This window comes from Triticum urartu, chromosome 1A (assembly GCF_056163025.1).
Source record: "Triticum urartu cultivar PI428250 chromosome 1A, HENAU_Tu73, whole genome shotgun sequence".
Lineage (NCBI taxonomy): Eukaryota > Viridiplantae > Streptophyta > Magnoliopsida > Poales > Poaceae > Triticum > Triticum urartu.
In genome coordinates, this window is record NC_141873.1 from 397,670,529 (window position 1) to 397,698,309 (window position 27,781).

Genomic DNA, 27,781 nt, shown 5'->3' on the forward strand with positions numbered 1-27,781 from the left:
CAGAACATGTTGGAAATTGATGACGTCACTTTGAATGCAGCATACTGTATGCAAAAGAAGTCCGGAGTTCAAATAAGTTTAAAAAACATTGAAGTGCCCATGTAACAGATGAGTTCTCATCCGAAACCCTGATACTCCGAAAGAGATTGTCCAGTTTGTACACGAAGTGTGTCCAGTTTTTGCTGTGACCCTCTCTACTCTTTTGCACATGCTATGCGGGTGAAATGATGATACCATGCCATGTTTCAACATTTTCACAGTTCATTTTGTAGTGATTTTCAATTTCACGATCATTTAGCTCTCTAAACAATTAGGTAAATGACTGAAAAACAGCAAATGACTCAGAACACATTGGAAATTGATGATGTCGCTTTGAATGCTGCATACTGAACGCAAAAGAAGTCCGGAGTTCAAATAAGTTCAAAAAACATTGAAGTGCCCATGTAACAGATGAGTTCTCGTCCGAAACCCTGATACTCCGAAAGGGATTGTCTAGTTTGTACACGAAGTGCGTACAGTTTTTGCCGCGACCCTCTCTACTATTTCGCACATGCTATGCGGGTGAAATGATGATACCATGCCAAGTTTCAAAATTTTCACAGTTAATTTTGTAGTGATTTTCAATATCACGGTCATTTAGCTCTCTAAACAATTAGGTAAATGACTGAAAAACAGCAAATGACGTCCAGAACATATTGGAAATTGATGACGTCGCTTTGAATGCTGCATACTGAACGCAAAAGAAGTCCGGAGTTCAAATAAGTTTAAAAAACATTGAAGTGCCCATGTAACAGATGAGTTCTTGTCCGAAACCCTGATACTCCGAAAGAGATTGTCTAGTTTGTACACGAAGTGCGTCCAGTTTTTGCCGTGACCCTCTCTACTCTTTCGCACATGCTATGCGGGTGAAGTGATGATACCATGCCAAGTTTCAACATTTTCACAGTTCATTTTGTAGTGATTTTCAATTTCACGGTCATTTAGCTCTCTAAACAATTAGGTAAATGACTGAAAAATAGCAAATGATGTCAGAACATGTTGGAAATTGTTGAGGTCGCTTTGAATGCAGCATACTGTACGCAAAAGAAGTCCGGAGTTCAAATAAGTTTAAAAAACATTGAAGTGCCCATGTAACAGATGAGTTCTCATCCGAAACCCTGATACTCCGAAAGAGATTGTCCAGTTTGTACACGAAGTGCGTCCAGTTTTTGCCCTGACCCTCTCTACTCTTTCGCACATGCTATGCGGGTGAAATGATGATACCATGCCAAGTTTCAACATTTTCACAGTTCATTTTGTAGTGATTTTCAATTTCACGATCATTTAGCTCTCTAAAACATTAGGTAAATGACTGAAAAACAGCAAATGATGTCAGAACATATTGGAAATTGATGACGTCGTTTGAATGCTGCATACTGAACGCAAAAAAAGTCCGGAGTTCAAATAAGTTTAAAAAACATTGAAGTGCGCATGTAACAGATGAGTTCTCGTCCGAAACCCTGATACTCCGAAAGAGATTGTCTAGTTTGTACACGAAGTGCGTACAATTTTTGCCGCGACCCTCTCTACTCTTTCGCACATGCTTTGCGGGTGAAATGATGATACCATGCCAAGTTTCAACATTTTCACAGTTCATTTTGTAGTGATTTTCAATTTCACGGCCATTTAGCTCTCTAAACAATTAGGTAAATGACTGAAAAACAGCAAATGATGTCAGAACATATTGGAAATTGATGACATCGCTTTGAATGCTGCATACTGAACGCAAAAGAAGTCCGGAGTTCAAATAAGTTTAAAAAACATTGAAGTGCCCATGTAACAGATGAGTTCTCGTCCGAAACCCTGATACTCCGAAAGAGATTGTCTAGTTTGTACACGAAGTGCGTACAATTTTTGCCGCGACCCTCTCTACTCTTTCGCACATGCTTTGCGGGTGAAATGATGATACCATGCCAAGTTTCAACATTTTCACAGTTCATTTTGTAGTGATTTTCAATTTCACGGCCATTTAGCTCTCTAAACAATTAGGTAAATGACTGAAAAACAGCAAATGATGTCAGAACATATTGGAAATTGATGACGTTGCTTTGAATGCTGCATACTGAACGCAAAAGAAGTCCGGAGTTCAAATAAGTTTAAAAAACATTGAAGTGCCCATGTAACAGATGAGTTCTCGTCCGAAACCCTGATACTCCGAAAGAGATTGTCTAGTTTGTACACGAAGTGCGTATAGTCTTTGCCGTGACCCTCTCTACTCTTTCGCACATGCTATGCGGGTGAAATGATGATACCATGCCAAGTTTCAACATTTTCACAGTTAATTTTGTAGTGATTTTCAATTTCACGGCCATTTAGCTCTCTAAACAATTAGGTAAATGACTGAAAAATAGCAAATGATGTCAGAACATGTTGGAAATTGATGACGTCGCTTTGAATGCTGCATACTGAACGCAAAAGAAGTCCGGAGTTCAAATTTGTTTAAAAAACATTGAAGTGCCCATGTAACAGATGAGTTCTCGTCCGAAACCCTGATACTCCGAAAGAGATTGTCTAGTTTGTACACGAAGTGCGTATAGTCTTTGCCGTGACCCTCTCTACTCTTTCGCACATGCTATGCGGGTGAAATGATGATACCATGCCAAGTTTCAACATTTTCACAGTTAATTTTGTAGTGATTTTCAATTTCACGGTCATTTAGCTCTCTAAACAATTAGGTAAATGACTGAAAAACAGCAAATGATGTCAGAACATATTGGAAATTGATGATGTCGCTTTGAATGCTGCATACTGAACGCAAAAGAATTCCGGAGTTCAAATAAGTTTAAAAAACATTGAAGTGCCCATGTAATAGATGAGTTCTCGTCCGAAACCCTAATACTCCGAAAGAGATTGTCTAGTTTGTACACGAAGTGCGTACAGTTTTTGCCGCAACCCTCTCTACTCTTTCCCACATGCTTTGCAGGTGAAATGATCATACCATGCCAAGTTTCAACATTTTCGCAGTTCATTTTGTAGTGATTTTCAATTTCACGGTCATTTAGCTCTCTAAACAATTAGGTAAATGACTGAAAAACATCAAATGATATCAGAACATGTTGGAAATTGATGACGTCACTTTGAATGCTGCATACTGAACGCAAAAGAAGTCCGGATATCAAATAAGTTAAAAAAATATTGAAGTGCCCATGTAATAGATGAGTTCTTGTCCGAAACCCTGATACTCCGAAAGAGATTGTCCAGTTTGTACACGAAGTGCGTCCAGTTTTTGCCGGGATCCTCTCTACTCTTTCGCACATGCTATGCGGGTGAAATGATGATACCATGCCAAGTTTCAACATTTTCACAGTTCATTTTGTAGTGATTTTCAATTCCACGGTCATTTAGCTCTCTAAACAATTAGGTAAATGACTGAAAAACAGCAAATGATGTGAGAACATATTAGAAATTGATGAGGTCGCTTTGAATGCTGCATACTGAATGCAAAAGAAGTCCGGAGTTCAAATAAGTTTAAAAAACATTGAAGTGCCCATGTAACAGATGAGTTCTCGTCCGAAACCCTGATACTCCGAAAGAGATTGTCTAGTTTGTACACGAAGTGCGTCCAGTTTCTGCCGTGACCCTCTCTACTCTTTCGCACATGCTATGTGGGTGAAGTGATGATACCATGCCAGGTTTCAACATTTTCATAGTTCATTTTGTAGTGATTTTCAATTTCACGGTCATTTAGCTCTCTAAACAATTTGGTAAATGACTGAAAAATAGCAAATGATGTCAGAACATGTTGGAAATTGATGATGTCACTTTGAATGCTGCATACTGAACACAAAAGAAGTCCGGAGTTCAAATAAGTTTAAAAAACATTGAAGTGCCCATGTAACAGATGAGTTCTCATCCGAAACCCTGATACTCTGAAAGATATTGTCCGGTTTGTACACGAAGTGTGTCCAATTTTTGCTGTGACCCTCTCTACTCTTTCGCACATGCTATGCAGGTGAAATGATGATACCATGCCAAGTTTCAACATTTTCACAGTTTATTTTGTAGTGATTTTCAATTTCACGATCATTTAGCTCTCGAAACAATTAGGTAAATGACTGAAAAACAGCAAATGATGTCAGAACATATTGAAAATTGATGACGTCGCTTTGAATGCTGCATACTGAACGCAAAAGAAGTCCGGAGTTCAAATAAGTTTAAAAAACATTGAAGTGCCCATGTAACAGATGAGTTCTCGTCCGAAACCCTGATACTCCTAAAGATGTTGTCTAGTTTGTACACGAAGTGCGTACAATTTTTGCCGCGACCCTCTCTACTCTTTCGCACATGCTTTGCGGGTGAAATGATGATACCATGCCAAGTTTCAACATTTTCACAGTTCATTTTGTAGTGATTTTCAATTACACGGTCATTTAGCTCTCTAAACAATTAGGTAAATGACTGAAAAATAGCAAATGATGTCAGAACATGTTGGAAATTGTTGAGGTCGCTTTGAATGCTGCATATTGTCCGCAAAAGAAGTCCGGTGTTCAAAGAAGATTAAAAAACATTGAAGTGCCCATGTAACAGATGAGTTCTCATCCGAAACCCTGATACTCCGAAAGAGATTGTCCAGTTTGTACACGAAGTGCGTCCAGTTTTTGCCCTGACCCTCTCTACTCTTTCGCACATGCTATGCGGGTGAAATGATGATACCATGCCAAGTTTCAACATTTTCACAGTTCATTTTGTAGTGATTTTCAATTTCACGATCATTTAGCTCTCTAAAACATTAGGTAAATGACTGAAAAACAGCAAATGATGTCAGAACATATTGGAAATTGATGACGTCGTTTGAATGCTGCATACTGAACGCAAAAGAAGTCCGGAGTTCAAATAAGTTTAAAAAACATTGAAGTGCCCATGTAACAGATGAGTTCTCGTCCGAAACCCTGATACTCCGAAAGAGATTGTCTAGTTTGTACACGAAGTGCGTACAATTTTTGCCGCGACCCTCTCTACTCTTTCGCACATGATTTGCGGGTGAAATGATGATACCATGCCAAGTTTCAACATTTTTACAGTTCATTTTGTAGTGATTTTCAATTTCACGGTCATTTAGCTCTCTAAACAATTAGGTAAATGACTGAAAAATAGCAAATAATGTCAAAACATGTTGGAAATGGATGACGTCGCTTTGAATGCTGCATACTGAACGCAAAAGAAGTCCGGAGTTCAAATAAGTTTAAAAAACATTGAAGTGCCCATGTAACAGATGAGTTCTCGTCCGAAACCCTGATACTCCGAAAGAGATTGTCTAGTTTGTACACGAAGTGCGTACAATTTTTGCCGCGACCCTCTCTACTCTTTCGCACATGCTTTGCGGGTGAAATGATGATACCATGCCAAGTTTCAACATTTTCACAGTTCATTTTGTAGTGATTTTCAATTTCACGGCCATTTAGCTCTCTAAACAATTAGGTAAATGACTGAAAAACAGCAAATGATGTCAGAACATATTGGAAATTGATGACGTCGCTTTGAATGCTGCATACTGAACGCAAAAGAAGTCCGGAGTTCAAATAAGTTTAAAAAACATTGAAGTGCCCATGTAACAGATGAGTTCTCGTCCGAAACCCTGATACTCCGAAAGAGATTGTCTAGTTTGTACACGAAGTGCGTATAGTCTTTGCCGTGACCCTCTCTACTCTTTCGCACATGCTATGCGGGTGAAATGATGATACCATGCCAAGTTTCAACATTTTCACAGTTAATTTTGTAGTGATTTTCAATTTCACGGCCATTTAGCTCTCTAAACAATTAGGTAAATGACTGAAAAATAGCAAATGATGTCAGAACATGTTGGAAATTGATGACGTCGCTTTGAATGCTGCATACTGAACGCAACAGAAGTCCGGAGTTCAAATTTGTTTAAAAAACATTGAAGTGCCCATGTAACAGATGAGTTCTCGTCCGAAACCCTGATACTCCGAAAGAGATTGTCTAGTTTGTACACGAAGTGCGTATAGTCTTTGCCGTGACCCTCTCTACTCTTTCGCACATGCTATGCGGGTGAAATGATGATACCATGCCAAGTTTCAACATTTTCACAGTTAATTTTGTAGTGATTTTCAATTTCACGGTCATTTAGCTCTCTAAACAATTAGGTAAATGACTGAAAAACAGCAAATGATGTCAGAACATATTGGAAATTGATGATGTCGCTTTGAATGCTGCATACTGAACGCAAAAGAATTCCGGAGTTCAAATAAGTTTAAAAAACATTGAAGTGCCCATGTAATAGATGAGTTCTCGTCCGAAACCCTAATACTCCGAAAGAGATTGTCTAGTTTGTACACGAAGTGCGTACAGTTTTTGCCGCAACCCTCTCTACTCTTTCCCACATGCTTTGCAGGTGAAATGATCATACCATGCCAAGTTTCAACATTTTTGCAGTTCATTTTGTAGTGATTTTCAATTTCACGGTCATTTAGCTCTCTAAACAATTAGGTAAATGACTGAAAAACATCAAATGATATCAGAACATGTTGGAAATTGATGACGTCACTTTGAATGCTGCATACTGAATGCAAAAGAAGTCCGGATATCAAATAAGTTAAAAAAATATTGAAGTGCCCATGTAATAGATGAGTTCTTGTCCGAAACCCTGATACTCCGAAAGAGATTGTCCAGTTTGTACACGAAGTGCGTCCAGTTTTTGCCATGATCCTCTCTACTCTTTCGCACATGCTATGCGGGTGAAATGATGATACCATGCCAAGTTTCAACATTTTCACAGTTCATTTTGTAGTGATTTTCAATTCCACGGTCATTTAGCTCTCTAAACAATTAGGTAAATGACTGAAAAACAGCAAATGATGTGAGAACATATTAGAAATTGATGTGGTCGCTTTGAATGCTGCATACTGAATGCAAAAGAAGTCCGGAGTTCAAATAAGTTTAAAAAACATTGAAGTGCCCATGTAACAGATGAGTTCTCGTCCGAAACCCTGATACTCCGAAAGAGATTGTCCAGTTTGTACACGAAGTGCGTCCAGTTTCTGCCGTGACCCTCTCTACTCTTTCGCACATGCTATGTGGGTGAAGTGATGATACCATGCCAAGTTTCAACATTTTCATAGTTCATTTTGTAGTGATTTTCAATTTCACGGTCATTTAGCTCTCTAAACAATTAGGTAAATGACTGAAAAATAGCAAATGATGTCAGAACATGTTGGAAATTGATGATGTCACTTTGAATGCTGCATACTGAACACAAAAGAAGTCCGGAGTTCAAATAAGTTTAAAAAACATTGAAGTGCCCATGTAACAGATGAGTTCTCATCCGAAACCCTGATACTCCGAAAGATATTGTCCGGTTTGTACACGAAGTGTGTCCAGTTTTTGCTGTGACCCTCTCTACTCTTTCGCACATGCTATGCAGGTGAAATGATGATACCATGCCAAGTTTCAACATTTTCACAGTTTATTTTGTAGTGATTTTCAATTTCACGATCATTTAGCTCTCGAAACAATTAGGTAAATGACTGAAAAACAGCAAATGATGTCAGAACATATTGAAAATTGATGACGTCGCTTTGAATGCTGCATACTGAACGCAAAAGAAGTCCGGAGTTCAAATAAGTTTAAAAAACATTGAAGTGCCCATGTAACAGATGAGTTCTCGTCCGAAACCCTGATACTCCTAAAGATGTTGTCTAGTTTGTACACGAAGTGCGTACAATTTTTGCCGCGACCCTCTCTACTCTTTCGCACATGCTTTGCGGGTGAAATGATGATACCATGCCAAGTTTCAACATTTTCACAGTTCATTTTGTAGTGATTTTCAATTACACGGTCATTTAGCTCTCTAAACAATTAGGTAAATGACTGAAAAATAGCAAATGATGTCAGAACATGTTGGAAATTGTTGAGGTCGCTTTGAATGCTGCATATTGTCCGCAAAAGAAGTCCGGTGTTCAAAGAAGATTAAAAAACATTGAAGTGCCCATGTAACAGATGAGTTCTCATCCGAAACCCTGATACTCCGAAAGAGATTGTCCAGTTTGTACACGAAGTGCGTCCAGTTTTTGCCCTGACCCTCTCTACTCTTTCGCACATGCTATGCGGGTGAAATGATGATACCATGCCAAGTTTCAACATTTTCACAGTTCATTTTGTAGTGATTTTCAATTTCACGATCATTTAGCTCTCTAAAACATTAGGTAAATGACTGAAAAACAGCAAATGATGTCAGAACATATTGGAAATTGATGACGTCGTTTGAATGCTGCATACTGAACGCAAAAGAAGTCCGGAGTTCAAATAAGTTTAAAAAACATTGAAGTGCCCATGTAACAGATGAGTTCTCGTCCGAAACCCTGATACTCCGAAAGAGATTGTCTAGTTTGTACACGAAGTGCGTACAATTTTTGCCGCGACCCTCTCTACTCTTTCGCACATGATTTGCGGGTGAAATGATGATACCATGCCAAGTTTCAACATTTTTACAGTTCATTTTGTAGTGATTTTCAATTTCACGGTCATTTAGCTCTCTAAACAATTAGGTAAATGACTGAAAAATAGCAAATAATGTCAAAACATGTTGGAAATGGATGACGTCGCTTTGAATGCTACATACCGAATGCGAAGGAAGTCCAGAGTTCGAATAAGTTTAAAAAACATTGAAGTGCCCATGTAACAGATGAGTTCTCGTCCGAAACCCTGATACTCCGAAAGAGATTGTCTAGTTTGTACACGAAGTGCGTATAGTTTTTGCCGCGACCCTCTCTACTCTTTCGCACATGCTATGTGGGTGAAATCATGATACCATGCCAAGTTTCAACATTTTCACAGTTCATTTTGTAGTGATTTTCAATTTCATGATCATTTAGCTCTCTAAACAATTAGGTAAATGACTGAAAAACAACAAATGATGTCAGAACATATTGGAAATTGATGAGGTCGCTTTGAATGCTGCATACTGAACGCAAAAGAAGTCCGGAGTTCAAATAAGTTTAAAAAACATTGAAGTGCCCATGTAACAGATGAGTTCTCATCCGAAACCCTGATACTCCGAAAGAGTTTGTCCGGTTTGTACACGAAGTGTGTCCAGTTTTTGCTGTGACCCTCTCTACTCTTTCGCACATGCTATGTGGGTGAAATGATGATACCATGCCAAGTTTCAACATTTTCACAGTTTATTTTGTAGTGATTTTCAATTTCACGATCATTTAGCTCTCGAAAGAATTAGGTAAATGACTGAAAAACAACAAACGATGTCAGAACATATTGGAAATTGATGACGTCGCTTTGAATGTTGCATACTGAACGCAAAAGAAGTCCGGAGTTCAAATAAGTTTAAAAAACATTGAAGTGCCCATGTAACAGATGAGTTCTCGTCCGAAACCCTGATACTCCGAAAGAGATTGTCCAGTTTGTACACGAAGTGCGTCCAGTTTCTGCCGTGACCCTCTCTACTCTTTCGCACATGCTATGTGGGTGAAGTGATGATACCATGCCAAGTTTCAACATTTTCACAGTTCATTTTGTAGTGATTTTCAATTTCACGGTCATTTAGCTCTCTAAACAATTAGGTAAATGACTGAAAAACATCAAATGATGTCAGAACATGTTGGAAATTGATGACGTCACTTTGAATGCAGCATACTGTATGCAAAAGAAGTCCGGAGTTCAAATAAGTTTAAAAAACATTGAAGTGCCCATGTAACAGATGAGTTCTCATCCGAAACCCTGATACTCCGAAAGAGATTGTCCAGTTTGTACACGAAGTGTGTCCAGTTTTTGCTGTGACCCTCTCTACTCTTTTGCACATGCTATGCGGGTGAAATGATGATACCATGCCAAGTTTCAACATTTTCACAGTTCATTTTGTAGTGATTTTCAATCTCACGATCATTTAGCTCTCTAAACAATTAGGTAAATGACTGAAAAACAGCAAATGATGTCAGAACATGTTGGAAATTGATGACGTCGCTTTGAATGCTGCATACCGAACGCAAAAGGAGTCCAGAGTTCAAATAAGTTCAAAACATTGAAGTGCCCATGTAACAGATGAGTTCTCGTCCGAAACCCTGATACTCCGAAAGAGATTGTCTAGTTTGTACACGAAGTGCGTATAGTCTTTGCCGTGACCCTCTCTACTCTTTCGCACATGCTATGCGGGTGAAATGATGATACCATGCCAAGTTTCAACATTTTCACAGTTCATTTTGTAGTGATTTTCAATTTCACGGTCATTTAGCTCTCTAAACAATTAGGTAAATGACTGAAAAATAGCAAATGATGTCAGAACATGTTGGAAATTGATGACGTCGCTTTGAATGCTGCATACCGAACGCAAAAGAAGTCCAGAGTTCAAATAAGTTTAAAAAACATTGAAGTGCCCATGTAACAGATGAGTTCTCGTCCGAAACCCTGATACTCCGAAAGAGATTGTCTAGTTTGTACACGAAGTGCGTATAGTCTTTGCCGCGACCCTCTCTACTCTTTCGCACATGCTTTGCGGGCGAAATGATGATACCATACCAAGTTTCAACATTTTCACAGTTCATTTTGTAGTGATTTTCAATTTCACGGTCATTTAGCTCTCGAAACAATTAGGTAAATGACTGAAAAACAGCAAATGATGTCAGAACATATTGGAAATTGATGACGTCGCTTTGAATGCTGCATACTGAACGCAAAAGAAGTCCGGAGTTCAAATAAGTTTAAAAAACATTGAAGTGCCCATGTAACAGATGAGTTCTCGTCCAAAACCCTGATACTCCGAAAGATGTTGTCTAGTTTGTACACGAAGTGCGTACAATTTTTGCCGCGACCCTCTCTACTCTTTCGCACATGCTTTGCGGGTGAAATGATGATACCATGCCAAGTTTCAACATTTTCACAGTTCATTTTGTAGTGATTTTCAATTTCACGGTCATTTAGCTCTCTAAACAATTAGGTAAATGACTGAAAAATAGCAAATGATGTCAGAACATGTTGGAAATTGATGACATCGCTTTGAATGCTGCATACCGAACGCAAAAGAAGTCCAGAGTTCAAATAAGTTTAAAAAACATTGAAGTGCCCATGTAACAGATGAGTTCTCGTCCGAAACCCTGATACTCCGAAAGAGATTGTCTACTTTGTACACGAAGTGCGTATAGTCTTTGCCGTGACCCTCTCTACTCTTTCGCACATGCTATGCGGGTGAAATGATGATACCATGCCAAGTTTCAACATTTTCACAGTTAATTTTGTAGTGATTTTCAATATCACGGTCATTTAGCTCTCTAAACAATTAGGTTAATGACTGAAAAACAGCAAATGATGTCAGAACATATTGGAAATTGATGATGTCGCTTTGAATGCTGCATACTGAATGCAAAAGAAGTCCGGAGTTCAAATAAGTTTAAAAAACATTGAAGTACCCATGTAATAGATGAGTTCTCGTCCAAAACCCTAATACTCTGAAAGAGATTGTCTACTTTGTACACGAAGTGCGTACAGTTTTTGCCGCAACCCTCTCTACTCTTTCCCACATGCTTTGCAGGTGAAATGATCATACCATGCCAAGTTTCAACATTTTCACAGTTCATTTTATAGTGATTTTCAATTTCACGGTCATTTAGCTCTCTAAACAATTAGGTAAATGACTGAAAAACATCAAATGATATCAGAACATGTTGGAAATTGATGATGTCACTTTGAATGCTGCATACTGAACGCAAAAGAAGTCCGGAGTTCAAATAAGTTTAAAAAATATTGAAGTGCCCATGTAACAGATGAGTTCTTGTCCGAAACCCTGATACTCCGAAAGAGATTGTCTAGTTTGTACACGAAGTGCGTCCAGTTTTTGCCGTGATCCTCTCTACTCTTTCGCACAAGCTATGCGGGTGAAATGATGATACCATGCCAAGTTTCAACATTTTCACAGTTCATTTTGTAGTGATTTTCAATTCCACGGTCATTTAGCTCTCTAAACAATTAGGAAAATGACTGAAAAATAGCAAATGATGTCAGAACATGTTGGAAATTGTTGACGTCGCTTTGAATGCTGCATACTGAATGCAAAAGAAGTCCAGAGTTCAAATAAGTATAAAAAACATTGAAGTGCCCATGTAACAGATGAGTTCTCGTCCGAAACCCTGATACTCCGAAAGAGATTGTCCAGTTTGTACACGAAGTGCGTCCAGTTTCTGCCGTGACCCTCTCTACTCTTTCGCACATGCTATGTGGGTGAAGTGATGATACCATGCCAAGTTTCAACATTTTCACAGTTCATTTTGTAGTGATTTTCAATTTCACGGTCATTTAGCTCTCTAAACAATTAGGTAAATGACTGAAAAACATCAAATGATGTCAGAACATGTTGGAAATTGATGACGTCACTTTGAATGCAGCATACTGTATGCAAAAGAAGTCCGGAGTTCAAATAAGTTTAAAAAACATTGAAGTGCCCATGTAACAGATGAGTTCTCATCCGAAACCCTGATACTCCGAAAGAGATTGTCCAGTTTGTACACGAAGTGTGTCCAGTTTTTGCTGTGACCCTCTCTACTCTTTTGCACATGCTATGCGGGTGAAATGATGATACCATGCCAAGTTTCAACATTTTCACAGTTCATTTTGTAGTGATTTTCAATTTCACGATCATTTAGCTCTCTAAACAATTAGGTAAATGACTGAAAAACAGCAAATGATGTCAGAACATGTTGGAAATTGATGACGTCGCTTTGAATGCTGCATACCGAACGCAAAAGAAGTCCAGAGTTCAAATAAGTTCAAAACATTGAAGTGCCCATGTAACAGATGAGTTCTCGTCCAAAACCCTGATACTCCGAAAGAGATTGTCTAGTTTGTACACGAAGTGCGTATAGTCTTTGCCGTGACCCTCTCTACTCTTTCGCACATGCTATGCGGGTGAAATGATGATACCATGCCAAGTTTCAACATTTTCACAGTTCATTTTGTAGTGATTTTCAATTTCACGGTCATTTAGCTCTCTAAACAATTAGGTAAATGACTGAAAATAGCAAATGATGTCAGAACATGTTGGAAATTGATGACGTCGCTTTGAATGCTGCATACCGAACGCAAAAGAAGTCCAGAGTTCAAATAAGTTTAAAAAACATTGAAGTGCCCATGTAACAGATGAGTTCTCGTCCGAAACCCTGATACTCCGAAAGAGATTGTCTAGTTTGTACACGAAGTGCGTATAGTCTTTGCCGCGACCCTCTCTACTCTTTCGCACATGCTTTGCGGGTGAAATGATGATACCATGCCAAGTTTCAACATTTTCACAGTTCATTTTGTAGTGATTTTCAATTTCACGGTCATTTAGCTCTCGAAACAATTAGGTAAATGACTGAAAAACAGCAAATGATGTCAGAACATATTGGAAATTGATGACGTCGCTTTGAATGCTGCATACTGAACGCAAAAGAAGTCCGGAGTTCAAATAAGTTTAAAAAACATTGAAGTGCCCATGTAACAGATGAGTTCTCGTCCAAAACCCTGATACTCCGAAAGATGTTGTCTAGTTTGTACACGAAGTGCGTACAATTTTTGCCGCGACCCTCTCTACTCTTTCGCACATGCTTTGCGGGTGAAATGATGATACCATGCCAAGTTTCAACATTTTCACAGTTCATTTTGTAGTGATTTTCAATTTCACGGTCATTTAGCTCTCTAAACAATTAGGTAAATGACTGAAAAATAGCAAATGATGTCAGAACATGTTGGAAATTGATGACGTCGCTTTGAATGCTGCATACCGAACGCAAAAGAAGTCCAGAGTTCAAATAAGTTCAAAACATTGAAGTGCCCATGTAACAGATGAGTTCTCGTCCAAAACCCTGATACTCCGAAAGAGATTGTCTAGTTTGTACACGAAGTGCGTATAGTCTTTGCCGTGACCCTCTCTACTCTTTCGCACATGCTATGCGGGTGAAATGATGATACCATGCCAAGTTTCAACATTTTCACAGTTCATTTTGTAGTGATTTTCAATTTCACGGTCATTTAGCTCTCTAAACAATTAGGTAAATGACTGAAAAATAGCAAATGATGTCAGAACATGTTGGAAATTGATGACGTCGCTTTGAATGCTGCATACCGAACGCAAAAGAAGTCCAGAGTTCAAATAAGTTTAAAAAACATTGAAGTGCCCATGTAACAGATGAGTTCTCGTCCGAAACCCTGATACTCCGAAAGAGATTGTCTAGTTTGTACACGAAGTGCGTATAGTCTTTGCCGCGACCCTCTCTACTCTTTCGCACATGCTTTGCGGGTGAAATGATGATACCATGCCAAGTTTCAACATTTTCACAGTTCATTTTGTAGTGATTTTCAATTTCACGGTCATTTAGCTCTCGAAACAATTAGGTAAATGACTGAAAAACAGCAAATGATGTCAGAACATATTAGAAATTGATGACGTCGCTTTGAATGCTGCATACTGAACGCAAAAGAAGTCCGGAGTTCAAATAAGTTTAAAAAACATTGAAGTGCCCATGTAACAGATGAGTTCTCGTCCGAAACCCTGATACTCCAAAAGAGAGTGTCTACTTTGTACACGAAGTGCGTATAGTCTTTGCCGTGACCCTCTCTACTCTTTCGCACATGCTATGCGGGTGAAATGATGATACCATGCCAAGTTTCAACATTTTCACAGTTAATTTTGTAGTGATTTTCAATATCACGGTCATTTAGCTCTCTAAACAATTAGGTAAATGACTGAAAAACAGCAAATGATGTCAGAACATATTGGAAATTGATGATGTCGCTTTGAATGCTGCATACTGAATGCAAAAGAAGTCCGGAGTTCAAATAAGTTTAAAAAACATTGAAGTACCCATGTAATAGATGAGTTCTCGTCCGAAACCCTAATACTCTGAAAGAGATTGTCTACTTTGTACACGAAGTGCGTACAGTTTTTGCCGCAACCCTCTCTACTCTTTCCCACATGCTTTGCAGGTGAAATGATCATACCATGCCAAGTTTCAACATTTTCACAGTTCATTTTATAGTGATTTTCAATTTCACGGTCATTTAGCTCTCTAAACAATTAGGTAAATGACTGAAAAACATCAAATGATATCAGAACATGTTGGAAATTGATGATGTCACTTTGAATGCTGCATACTGAACGCAAAAGAAGTCCGGAGTTCAAATAAGTTTAAAAAATATTGAAGTGCCCATGTAACAGATGAGTTCTTGTCCGAAACCCTGATACTCCGAAAGAGATTGTCTAGTTTGTACACGAAGTGCGTCCAGTTTTTGCCGTGATCCTCTCTACTCTTTCGCACAAGCTATGCGGGTGAAATGATGATACCATGCCAAGTTTCAACATTTTCACAGTTCATTTTGTAGTGATTTTCAATTCCACGGTCATTTAGCTCTCTAAACAATTAGGAAAATGACTGAAAAATAGCAAATGATGTCAGAACATGTTGGAAATTGTTGACGTCGCTTTGAATGCTGCATACTGAATGCAAAAGAAGTCCAGAGTTCAAATAAGTATAAAAAACATTGAAGTGCCCATGTAACAGATGAGATCTCGTCCGAAACCCTGATACTCCAAAAGAGATTGTCCAGTTTGTACACGAAGTGCGTCCAGTTTCTGCCGTGACCCTCTCTACTCTTTCGCACATGCTATGTGGGTGAAGTTATGATACCATGCCAAGTTTCAACATTTTCACAGTTCATTTTGTAGTGATTTTCAATTTCACGGTCATTTAGCTCTCTAAACAATTAGGTAAATGACTGAAAAACATCAAATGATGTCAGAACATGTTGGAAATTGATGACGTCACTTTGAATGCAGCATACTGTATGCAAAAGAAGTCCGGAGTTCAAATAAGTTTAAAAAACATTGAAGTGCCCATGTAACAGATGAGTTCTCATCCGAAACCCTGATACTCCGAAAGAGATTGTCCAGTTTGTACACGAAGTGTGTCCAGTTTTTGCTGTGACCCTCTCTACTCTTTTGCACATGCTATGCGGGTGAAATGATGATACCATGCCAAGTTTCAACATTTTCACAGTTCATTTTGTAGTGATTTTCAATTTCACGATCATTTAGCTCTCTAAACAATTAGGTAAATAACTGAAAAACAGCAAATGATGTCAGAACATGTTGGAAATTGATGACGTCGCTTTGAATGCTGCATACCGAACGCAAAAGAAGTCCAGAGTTCAAATAAGTTCAAAACATTGAAGTGCCCATGTAACAGATGAGTTCTCGTCCGAAACCCTGATACTCCGAAAGAGATTGTCTAGTTTGTACACGAAGTGCGTATAGTCTTTGCCGTGACCCTCTCTACTCTTTCGCACATGCTATGCGGGTGAAATGATGATACCATGCCAAGTTTCAACATTTTCACAGTTCATTTTGTAGTGATTTTCAATTTCACGGTCATTTAGCTCTCTAAACAATTAGGTAAATGACTGAAAAATAGCAAATGATGTCAGAACATGTTGGAAATTGATGACGTCGCTTTGAATGCTGCATACCGAACGCAAAAGAAGTCCAGAGTTCAAATAAGTTTAAAAAACATTGAAGTGCCCATGTAACAGATGAGTTCTCGTCCGAAACCCTGATACTCCGAAAGAGATTGTCTAGTTTGTACACGAAGTGCGTATAGTCTTTGCCGCGACCCTCTCTACTCTTTCGCACATGCTTTGCGGGTGAAATGATGATACCATGCCAAGTTTCAACATTTTCACAGTTCATTTTGTAGTGATTTTCAATTTCACGGTCATTTAGCTCTCGAAACAATTAGGTAAATGACTGAAAAACAGCAAATGATGTCAGAACATATTGGAAATTGATGACGTCGCTTTGAATGCTGCATACTGAACGCAAAAGAAGTCCGGAGTTCAAATAAGTTTAAAAAACATTGAAGTGCCCATGTAACAGATGAGTTCTCGTCCAAAACCCTGATACTCCGAAAGATGTTGTCTAGTTTGTACACGAAGTGCGTACAATTTTTGCCGCGACCCTCTCTACTCTTTCGCACATGCTTTGCGGGTGAAATTATGATACCATGCCAAGTTTCAACATTTTCACAGTTCATTTTGTAGTGATTTTCAATTTCACGGTCATTTAGCTCTCTAAACAATTAGGTAAATGACTGAAAAATAGCAAATGATGTCAGAACATGTTGGAAATTGATGACGTCGCTTTGAATGCTGCATACCGAACGCAAAAGAAGTCCAGAGTTCAAATAAGTTTAATAAACATTGAAGTGCCCATGTAACAGATGAGTTCTCGTCCGAAACCCTGATACTCCGAAAGAGATTGTCTACTTTGTACACGAAGTGCGTATAGTCTTTGCCGTGACCCTCTCTACTCTTTCGCACATGCTATGCGGGTGAAATGATGATACCATGCCAAGTTTCAACATTTTCACAGTTAATTTTGTAGTGATTTTCAATATCACGGTCATTTAGCTCTCTAAACAATTAGGTAAATGACTGAAAAACAGCAAATGATGTCAGAACATATTGGAAATTGATGATGTCGCTTTGAATGCTGCATACTGAATGCAAAAGAAGTCCGGAGTTCAAATAAGTTTAAAAAACATTGAAGTACCCATGTAATAGATGAGTTCTCGTCCGAAACCCTAATACTCTGAAAGAGATTGTCTACTTTGTACACGAAGTGCGTATAGTTTTTGCCGCAACCCTCTCTACTCTTTCCCACATGCTTTGCAGGTGAAATGATCATACCATGCCAAGTTTCAACATTTTCACAGTTCATTTTATAGTGATTTTCAATTTCACGGTCATTTAGCTCTCTAAACAATTAGGTAAATGACTGAAAAACATCAAATGATATCAGAACATGTTGGAAATTGATGATGTCACTTTGAATGCTGCATACTGAACGCAAAAGAAGTCCGGAGTTCAAATAAGTTTAAAAAATATTGAAGTGCCCATGTAACAGATGAGTTCTTGTCCGAAACCCTGATACTCCGAAAGAGATTGTCTAGTTTGTACACGAAGTGCGTCTAGTTTTTGCCGTGATCCTCTCTACTCTTTCGCACAAGCTATGCGGGTGAAATGATGATACCATGCCAAGTTTCAACATTTTCACAGTTCATTTTGTAGTGATTTTCAATTCCACGGTCATTTAGCTCTCTAAACAATTAGGAAAATGACTGAAAAATAGCAAATGATGTCAGAACATGTTGGAAATTGTTGACGTCGCTTTGAATGCTGCATACTGAATGCAAAAGAAGTCCAGAGTTCAAATAAGTATAAAAAACATTGAAGTGCCCATGTAACAGATGAGTTCTCGTCCGAAACCCTGATACTCCGAAAGAGATTGTCCAGTTTGTACACGAAGTGCGTCCAGTTTCTGCCGTGACCCTCTCTACTCTTTCGCACATGCTATGTGGGTGAAGTGATGATACCATGCCAAGTTTCAACATTTTCACAGTTCATTTTGTAGTGATTTTCAATTTCACGGTCATTTAGCTCTCTAAACAATTAGGTAAATGACTGAAAAATAGCAAATGATGTCAGAACATGTTGGAAACTGATGATGTCACCTTGACTGCTGCATACTGAACGCAAAAGAAGTCCGGAGTTCAAATAAGTTTAAAAAACATTGAAGTGCCCATGTAACAGATGAGTTCTCGTCCGAAACCCTGATACTCCGAAAGAGATTGTCTAGTTTGTACACGAAGTGCGTACAATTTTTGCCGCGACCCTCTCTACTCTTTCGCACATGATTTGCGGGTGAAATGATGATACCATGCCAAGTTTCAACATTTTCACAGTTCATTTTGTAGTGATTTTCAATTTCACGGCCATTTAGCTCTCTAAACAATTAGGTAAATGACTGAAAAATAGCAAATGATGTCAGAACATGTTGGAAATTGATGATGTCGCTTTGAATGTTGCATACCGAACGCAAAAGAAGTCCAGAGTTCAAATTTGTTTAAAAAACATTGAAGTGCCCATGTAACAGATGAGTTCTCGTCCGAAACCCTGATACTCCGAAAGAGATTGTCTAGTTTGTACACGAAGTGCGTATAGTCTTTGCCGTGACCCTCTCTACTCTTTCGCACATGCTATGCGGGTGAAATGATGATACCATGCCAAGTTTCAACATTTTCATAGTTAATTTTGTAGTGATTTTCAATTTCACGGTCATTTAGCTCTCTAAACAATTAGGTAAATGACTGAAAAACAGCAAATGATGTCAGAACATATTGGAAATTGATGATGTCGCTTTGAATGCTGCATACTGAACGCAAAAGAATTCCGGAGTTCAAATAAGTTTAAAAAACATTGAAGTGCCCATGTAATAGATGAGTTCTCGTCCGAAACCCTAATACTCCGAAAGAGATTGTCTAGTTTGTACACGAAGTGCGTACAGTTTTTGCCGCAACCCTCTCTACTCTTTCCCACATGCTTTGCAGGTGAAATGATCATACCATGCCAAGTTTCAACATTTTCGCAGTTCATTTTGTAGTGATTTTCAATTTCACGGTCATTTAGCTCTCTAAACAATTAGGTAAATGACTGAAAAACATCAAATGATATCAGAACATGTTGGAAATTGATGACGTCACTTTGAATGCTGCATACTGAACGCAAAAGAAGTCCGGATATCAAATAAGTTAAAAAAATATTGAAGTGCCCATCTAACAGATGAGTTCTTGTCCGAAACCCTGATACTCCGAAAGAGATTGTCTAGTTTGTACACGAAGTGCGTCCAGTTTTGCCATGATCCTCTCTACTCTTTCGCACATGCTATGCGGGTGAAATGATGATACCATGCCAAGTTTCAACATTTTCACAGTTCATTTTGTAGTGATTTTCAATTCCACGGTCATTTAGCTCTCTAAACAATTAGGTAAATGACTGAAAAACAGCAAATGATGTGAGAACATATTAGAAATTGATGACGTTGCTTTGAATGCTGCATACTGAACGCAAAAGAAGTCCGGAGTTCAAATAAGTTTAAAAAACATTGAAGTGCCCATGTAACAGATGAGTTCTCGTCCGAAACCCTGATACTCCGAAAGAGATTGTCCAGTTTGTACACGAAGTGCGTCCAGTTTTTGCCCTGACCCTCTCTACTCTTTCGCACATGCTATGTGGGTGAAGTGATGATACCATGCCAAGTTTCAACATTTTCATAGTTCATTTTGTAGTGATTTTCAATTTCACAGTCATTTAGCTCTCTAAACAATTAGGTAAATGACTGAAAAATAGCAAATGATGTCAGAACATGTTGGAAATTGATGATGTCACTTTGAATGCTGCATACTGAACACAAAAGAAGTCCGGAGTTCAAATAAGTTTAAAAAACATTGAAGTGCCCATGTAACAGATGAGTTCTCATCCGAAACCCTGATACTCCGAAAGATATTGTCCGGTTTGTACACGAAGTGTGTCCAGTTTTTGCTGTGACCGTCTCTACTCTTTCGCACATGCTATGCGGGTGAAATGATGATACCATGCCAAGTTTCAACATTTTCACAGTTTATTTTGTAGTGATTTTCAATTTCACGATCATTTAGCTCTCGAAACAATTAGGTAAATGACTGAAAAACAGCAAATGATGTCAGAACATATAGGAAATTGATGACGTTGCTTTGAATGCTGCATACTGAACGCAAAAGAAGTCCGGAGTTCAAATAAGTTTAAAAAACATTGAAGTGCCCATGTAACAGATGAGTTCTCGTCCGAAACCCTGATACTCCGAAAGATGTTGTCTAGTTTGTACACGAAGTGCGTACAATTTTTGCCGCGACCCTCTCTACTCTTTCGCACATGCTTTGCGGGTGAAATGATGATACCATGCCAAGTTTCAACATTTTCATAGTTCATTTTGTAGTGATTTTCAATTTCACGGTCATTTAGCTCTCTAAACAATTAGGTAAATGACTGAAAAATAGCAAATGATGTCAGAACATGTTGGAAATTGTTGAGGTCGCTTTGAATGCTGCATATTGTACGCAAAAGAAGTCCGGTGTTCAAAGAAGATTAAAAAACATTGAAGTGCCCATGTAACAGATGAGTTCTCATCCGAAACCCTGATACTCCGAAAGAGATTGTCCAGTTTGTACACGAAGTGCGTCCAGTTTTTGCCCTGACCCTCTCTACTCTTTCGCACATGCTATGCGGGTGAAATGATGATACCATGCCAAGTTTCAACATTTTCACAGTTCATTTTGTAGTGATTTTCAATTTCACGATCATTTAGCTCTCTAAACAATTAGGTAAATGACTGAAAAACAGCAAATGATGTCAGAACATATTGGAAATTGATGACGTCGTTTGAATGCTGCATACTGTACGCAAAAGAAGTCCGGAGTTCAAATAAGTTTAAAAAACATTGAAGTGCCCATGTAACAGATGAGTTCTCGTCCGAAACCCTGATACTCCGAAAGAGATTGTCTAGTTTGTACACGAAGTGCGTACAATTTTTGCCGCGACCCTCTCTACTCTTTCGCACATGATTTGCGGGTGAAATGATGATACCATGCCAAGTTTCAACATTTTTACAGTTCATTTTGTAGTGATTTTCAATTTCACGGTCATTTAGCTCTCTAAACAATTAGGTAAATGACTGAAAAATAGCAAATGATGTCAAAACATGTTGGAAATTGATGACGTCGCTTTGAATGCTACATACCGAATGCAAAGGAAGTCCAGAGTTCAAATAAGTTTAAAAAACATTGAAGTGCCCATGTAACAGATGAGTTCTCGTCCGAAACCCTGATACTCCGAAAGAGATTGTCTAGTTTGTACACGAAGTGCGTATAGTTTTTGCCGCGACCCTCTCTACTCTTTCGCACATGCTATGCGGGTGAAATCATGATACCATGCCAAGTTTCAACATTTTCACAGTTCATTTTGTAGTGATTTTCAATTTCATGATCATTTAGCTCTCTAAACAATTAGGTAAAATACTGAAAAACAACAAATGATGTCAGAACATATTGGAAATTGATGACGTCGCTTTGAATGCTGCATACTGAACGCAAAAGAAGTCCGGAGTTCAAATAAGTTTAAAAAACATTGAAGTGCCCATGTAACAGATGAGTTCTCATCCGAAACCCTGATACTCCGAAAGAGTTTGTCCGGTTTGTACACGAAGTGTGTCCAGTTTTTGCTGTGACCCTCTCTACTCTTTCGCACATGCTATGCGGGTGAAATGATGATACCATGCCAAGTTTCAACATTTTCATAGTTTATTTTGTAGTGATTTTCAATTTCACGATCATTTTGCTCTCGAAACAATTAGGTAAATGACTGAAAAACAACAAATGATGTCAGAACATATTGGAAATTGATGACGTCGCTTTGAATGTTGCATACTGAACGCAAAAGAAGTCCGGAGTTCAAATAAGTTTAAAAAACATTGAAGTGCCCATGTAACAGATGAGTTCTCGTCCGAAACCCTGATACTCCGAAAGAGGTTGTCCAGTTTGTACACGAAGTGCGTCCAGTTTTTGCCGTGACCCTCTCTACTCTTTCGCACATGCTATGTGGGTGAAGTGATGATACCATGCCAAGTTTCAACATTTTCATAGTTCATTTTGTAGTGATTTTCAATTTCATGGTCATTTAGCTATCTAAACAATTAGGTAAATGACTGAAAAATAGCAAATGATGTCAGAACATGTTGGAAATTGTTGAGGTCGCTTTGAATGCTGCATATTGTATGCAAAAGAAGTCCGGTGTTCAAAGAAGTTTAAAAAACATTGAAGTGCCCATGTAACAGATGAGTTCTCATCCAAAAGCCTGATACTCCGAAAGAGATTGTCCAGTTTGTACACGAAGGGCGTCCAGTTTTTGCCCTGACCCTCTCTACTCTTTCGCACATGCTATGCGGGTGACATGATGATACCATGCCAAGTTTCAACATTTTCACAGTTCATTTTGTAGTGATTTTCAATTTCACGATCATTTAGCTCTCTAAACAATTAGGTAAATGACTGAAAAACAACAAATGATGTCAGAACATATTGGAAATTGATGACGTCGCTTTGAATGTTGCATACTGAACGTGAAAGAAGTTCGGAGTTCAAATAAGTTTAAAAAACATTGAAGTGCCCATGTAACAGATGAGTTCTCGTCCGAAACCCTGATACTCCGAAAGAGGTTGTCCAGTTTGTACACGAAGTGCGTCCAGTTTTTGCCGTGACCCTCTCTACTCTTTCGCACATGCTATGTGGGTGAAGTGATGATACCATGCCAAGTTTCAACATTTTCATAGTTCATTTTGTAGTGATTTTCAATTTCATGGTCATTTAGCTCTCTAAACAATTAGGTAAATGACTGAAAAATAGCAAATGATGTCAGAACATGTTGGAAATTGTTGAGGTCGCTTTGAATGCTGCATATTGTACGCAAAAGAAGTCCGGTGTTCAAAGAAGTTTAAAAAACATTGAAGTGCCCATGTAACAGATGAGTTCTCATCCGAAACCCTGATACTCCGAAAGAGATTGTCCAGTTTGTACACGAAGTGCGTCCAGTTTTTGCCCTGACCCTCTCTACTCTTTCGCACATGCTATGCGGGTGAAATGATGATACCATGCCAAGTTTCAACATTTTCACAGTTCATTTTGTAGTGATTTTCAATTTCACGGTCATTTAGCTCTCTAAACAATTAGGTAAATGACTGAAAAACAGCAAATGATGTCAGAACATATTGGAAATTGATGATGTCGCTTTGAATGCTGCATACTGAACGCAAAAGAATTCCGGAGTTCAAATAAGTTTAAAAAACATTGAAGTGCCCATGTAATAGATGAGTTCTCGTCCGAAACCCTAATACTCCGAAAGAGATTGTCTAGTTTGTACACGAAGTGCGTACAGTTTTTGCCGCAACCCTCTCTACTCTTTCCCACATGCTTTGCAGGTGAAATGATCATACCATGCCAAGTTTCAACATTTTCGCAGTTCATTTTGTAGTGATTTTCAATTTCACGGTCATTTAGCTCTCTAAACAATTAGGTAAATGACTGAAAAACATCAAATGATATCAGAACATGTTGGAAATTGATGACGTCACTTTGAATGCTGCATACTGAACGCAAAAGAAGTCCGGATATCAAATAAGTTAAAAAAATATTGAAGTGCCCACGTAACAGATGAGTTCTTGTCCGAAACCCTGATACTCCGAAAGAGATTCTCTAGTTTGTACACGAAGTGCGTCCAGTTTTTGCCGTGATCCTCTCTACTCTTTCGCACATGCTATGCGGGTGAAATGATGATACCATGCCAAGTTTCAACATTTTCACAGTTCATTTTGTAGTGATTTTCAATTCCACGGTCATTTAGCTCTCTAAACAATTAGGTAAATGACTGAAAAACAGCAAATGATGTGAGAACATATTAGAAATTGATGACGTCGCTTTGAATGCTGCATACTGAACGCAAAAGAAGTCCGGAGTTCAAATAAGTTTAAAAAACATTGAAGTGCCCATGTAACAGATGAGTTCTCGTCCGAAACCCTGATACTCCGAAAGAGATTGTCCAGTTTGTACACGAAGTGCATACAATTTTTGCCGCGACCCTCTCTACTCTTTCGCACATGATTTGCGGGTGAAATGATGATACCATGCCAAGTTTCAACATTTTCACAGTTCATTTTGTAGTGATTTTCAATTTCACGGTCATTTAGCTCTCTAAACAATTAGGTAAATGACTGAAAAATAGCAAATGATGTCAGAACATGTTGGAAATTGATGATGTCACTTTGAATGCTGCATACTGAACACAAAAGAAGTCCGGAGTTCAAATAAGTTTAAAAAATATTGAAGTGCCCATGTAACAGATGAGTTCTCATCCGAAACCCTGATACTCCGAAAGATATTGTCCGGTTTGTACACGAAGTGTGTCCAGTTTTTGCTGTGACCGTCTCTACTCTTTCGCACATGCTATGCGGGTGAAATGATGATACCATGCCAAGTTTCAACATTTTCACAGTTTATTTTGTAGTGATTTTCAATTTCACGATCATTTAGCTCTCGAAACAATTAGGTAAATGACTGAAAAACAGCAAATGATGTCAGAACATATTGGAAATTGATGACGTCGCTTTGAATGCTGCATACTGAACGCAAAAGAAGTCCGGAGTTCAAATAAGTTTAAAAAACATTGAGGTGCCCATGTAACAGATGAGTTCTCGTCCGAAACCCTGATACTCCGAAAGAGATTGTCTAGTTTGTACACGAAGTGCGTACAATTTTTGCCGCGACCCTCTCTACTCTTTCGCACATGATTTGCGGGTGAAATGATGATACCATGCCAAGTTTCAACATTTTCACAGTTCATTTTGTAGTGATTTTCAATTTCACGGTCATTTAGCTCTCTAAACAATTAGGTAAATGACTGAAAAATAGCAAATGATGTCAGAACATGTTGGAAATTGTTGAGGTCGCTTTGAATGCTGCATATTGTACGCAAAAGAAGTCCGGTGTTCAAAGAAGATTAAAAAACATTGAAGTGCCCATGTAACAGATGAGTTCTCATCCGAAACCCTGATACTCCGAAAGAGATTGTCCAGTTTGTACACGAAGTGCGTCCAGTTTTTGCCCTGACCCTCTCTACTCTTTCGCACATGCGATGCGGGTGAAATGATGATACCATGCCAAGTTTCAACATTTTCACAGTTCATTTTGTAGTGATTTTCAATTTCACAATCATTTAGCTCTCTAAACAATTAGGTAAATGACTGAAAAACAGCAAATGATGTCAGAACATATTGGAAATTGATGACGTCGTTTGAATGCTGCATACTGAACGCAAAAGAAGTCCGGAGTTCAAATAAGTTTAAAAAACATTGAAGTGCCCATGTAACAGATGAGTTCTCGTCCGAAACCCTGATACTCCGAAAGAGATTGTCTAGTTTGTACACGAAGTGCGTACAATTTTTGCCGCGACCCTCTCTACTCTTTCGCACATGATTTGCGGGTGAAATGATGATACCATGCCAAGTTTCAACATTTTCACAGTTCATTTTGTAGTGATTTTCAATTTCACGGTCATTTAGCTCTCTAAACAATTAGGTAAATGACTGAAAAATAGCAAATGATGTCAGAACATGTTGGAAATTGTTGAGGTCGCTTTGAATGCTGCATATTGTACGCAAAAGAAGTCCGGTGTTCAAAGAAGATTAAAAAACATTGAAGTGCCCATGTAACAGATGAGTTCTCATCCGAAACCCTGATACTCCGAAAGAGATTGTCCAGTTTGTACACGAAGTGCGTCCAGTTTTTGCCCTGACCCTCTCTACTCTTTCGCACATGCGATGCGGGTGAAATGATGATACCATGCCAAGTTTCAACATTTTCACAGTTCATTTTGTAGTGATTTTCAATTTCACAATCATTTAGCTCTCTAAACAATTAGGTAAATGACTGAAAAACAGCAAATGATGTCAGAACATATTGGAAATTGATGACGTCGTTTGAATGCTGCATACTGAACGCAAAAGAAGTCCGGAGTTCAAATAAGTTTAAAAAACATTGAAGTGCCCATGTAACAGATGAGTTCTCGTCCGAAACCCTGATACTCCGAAAGAGATTGTCTAGTTTGTACACGAAGTGCGTACAATTTTTGCCGCGACCCTCTCTACTCTTTCGCACATGATTTGCGGGTGAAATGATGATACCATGCCAAGTTTCAACATTTTTACAGTTCATTTTGTAGTGATTTTCAATTTCACGGTCATTTAGCTCTCTAAACAATTAGGTAAATGACTGAAAAATAGCAAATGATGTCAAAACATGTTGGAAATTGATGACGTCGCTTTGAATGCTACATACCGAATGCAAAGGAAGTCCAGAGTTCAAATAAGTTTAAAAAACATTGAAGTGCCCATGTAACAGATGAGTTCTCGTCCGAAACCCTGATACTCCGAAAGAGATTGTCTAGTTTGTACACGAAGTGCGTATAGTTTTTGCCGCGACCCTCTCTACTCTTTCGCACATGCTATGCGGGTGAAATCATGATACCATGCCAAGTTTCAACATTTTCACAGTTCATTTTGTAGTGATTTTCAATTTCACGATCATTTAGCTCTCTAAACAATTAGGTAAATGACTGAAAAACAACAAATGATGTCAGAACATATTGGAAATTGATGACGTCTCTTTGAATGTTGCATACTGAACGCGAAAGAAGTCCGGAGTTCAAATAAGTTTAAAAAACATTGAAGTGCCCATGTAACAGATGAGTTCTCGTCCGAAACCCTGATACTCCGAAAGAGGTTGTCCAGTTTGTACACGAAGTGCGTCCAGTTTTTGCCGTGACCCTCTCTACTCTTTCGCACATGCTATGTGGGTGAAGTGATGATACCATGCCAAGTTTCAACATTTTCATAGTTCATTTTGTAGTGATTTTCAATTTCATGGTCATTTAGCTCTCTAAACAATTAGGTAAATGACTGAAAAATAGCAAATGATGTCAGAACATGTTGGAAATTGTTGAGGTCGCTTTGAATGCTGCATATTGTACGCAAAAGAAGTCCGGTGTTCAAAGAAGTTTAAAAAACATTGAAGTGCCTATGTAACAGATGAGTTCTCATCCGAAACCCTGATACTCCGAAAGAGATTGTCCAGTTTGTACACGAAGTGCGTCCAGTTTTTGCCCTGACCCTCTCTACTCTTTCGCACATGCTATGCGGCTGACATGATGATACCATGCCAAGTTTCAACATTTTCACAGTTCATTTTGTAGTGATTTTCAATTTCACGATCATTTAGCTCTCTAAACAATTAGGTAAATGACTGAAAAACAGCAAATGATGTGAGAACATATTAGA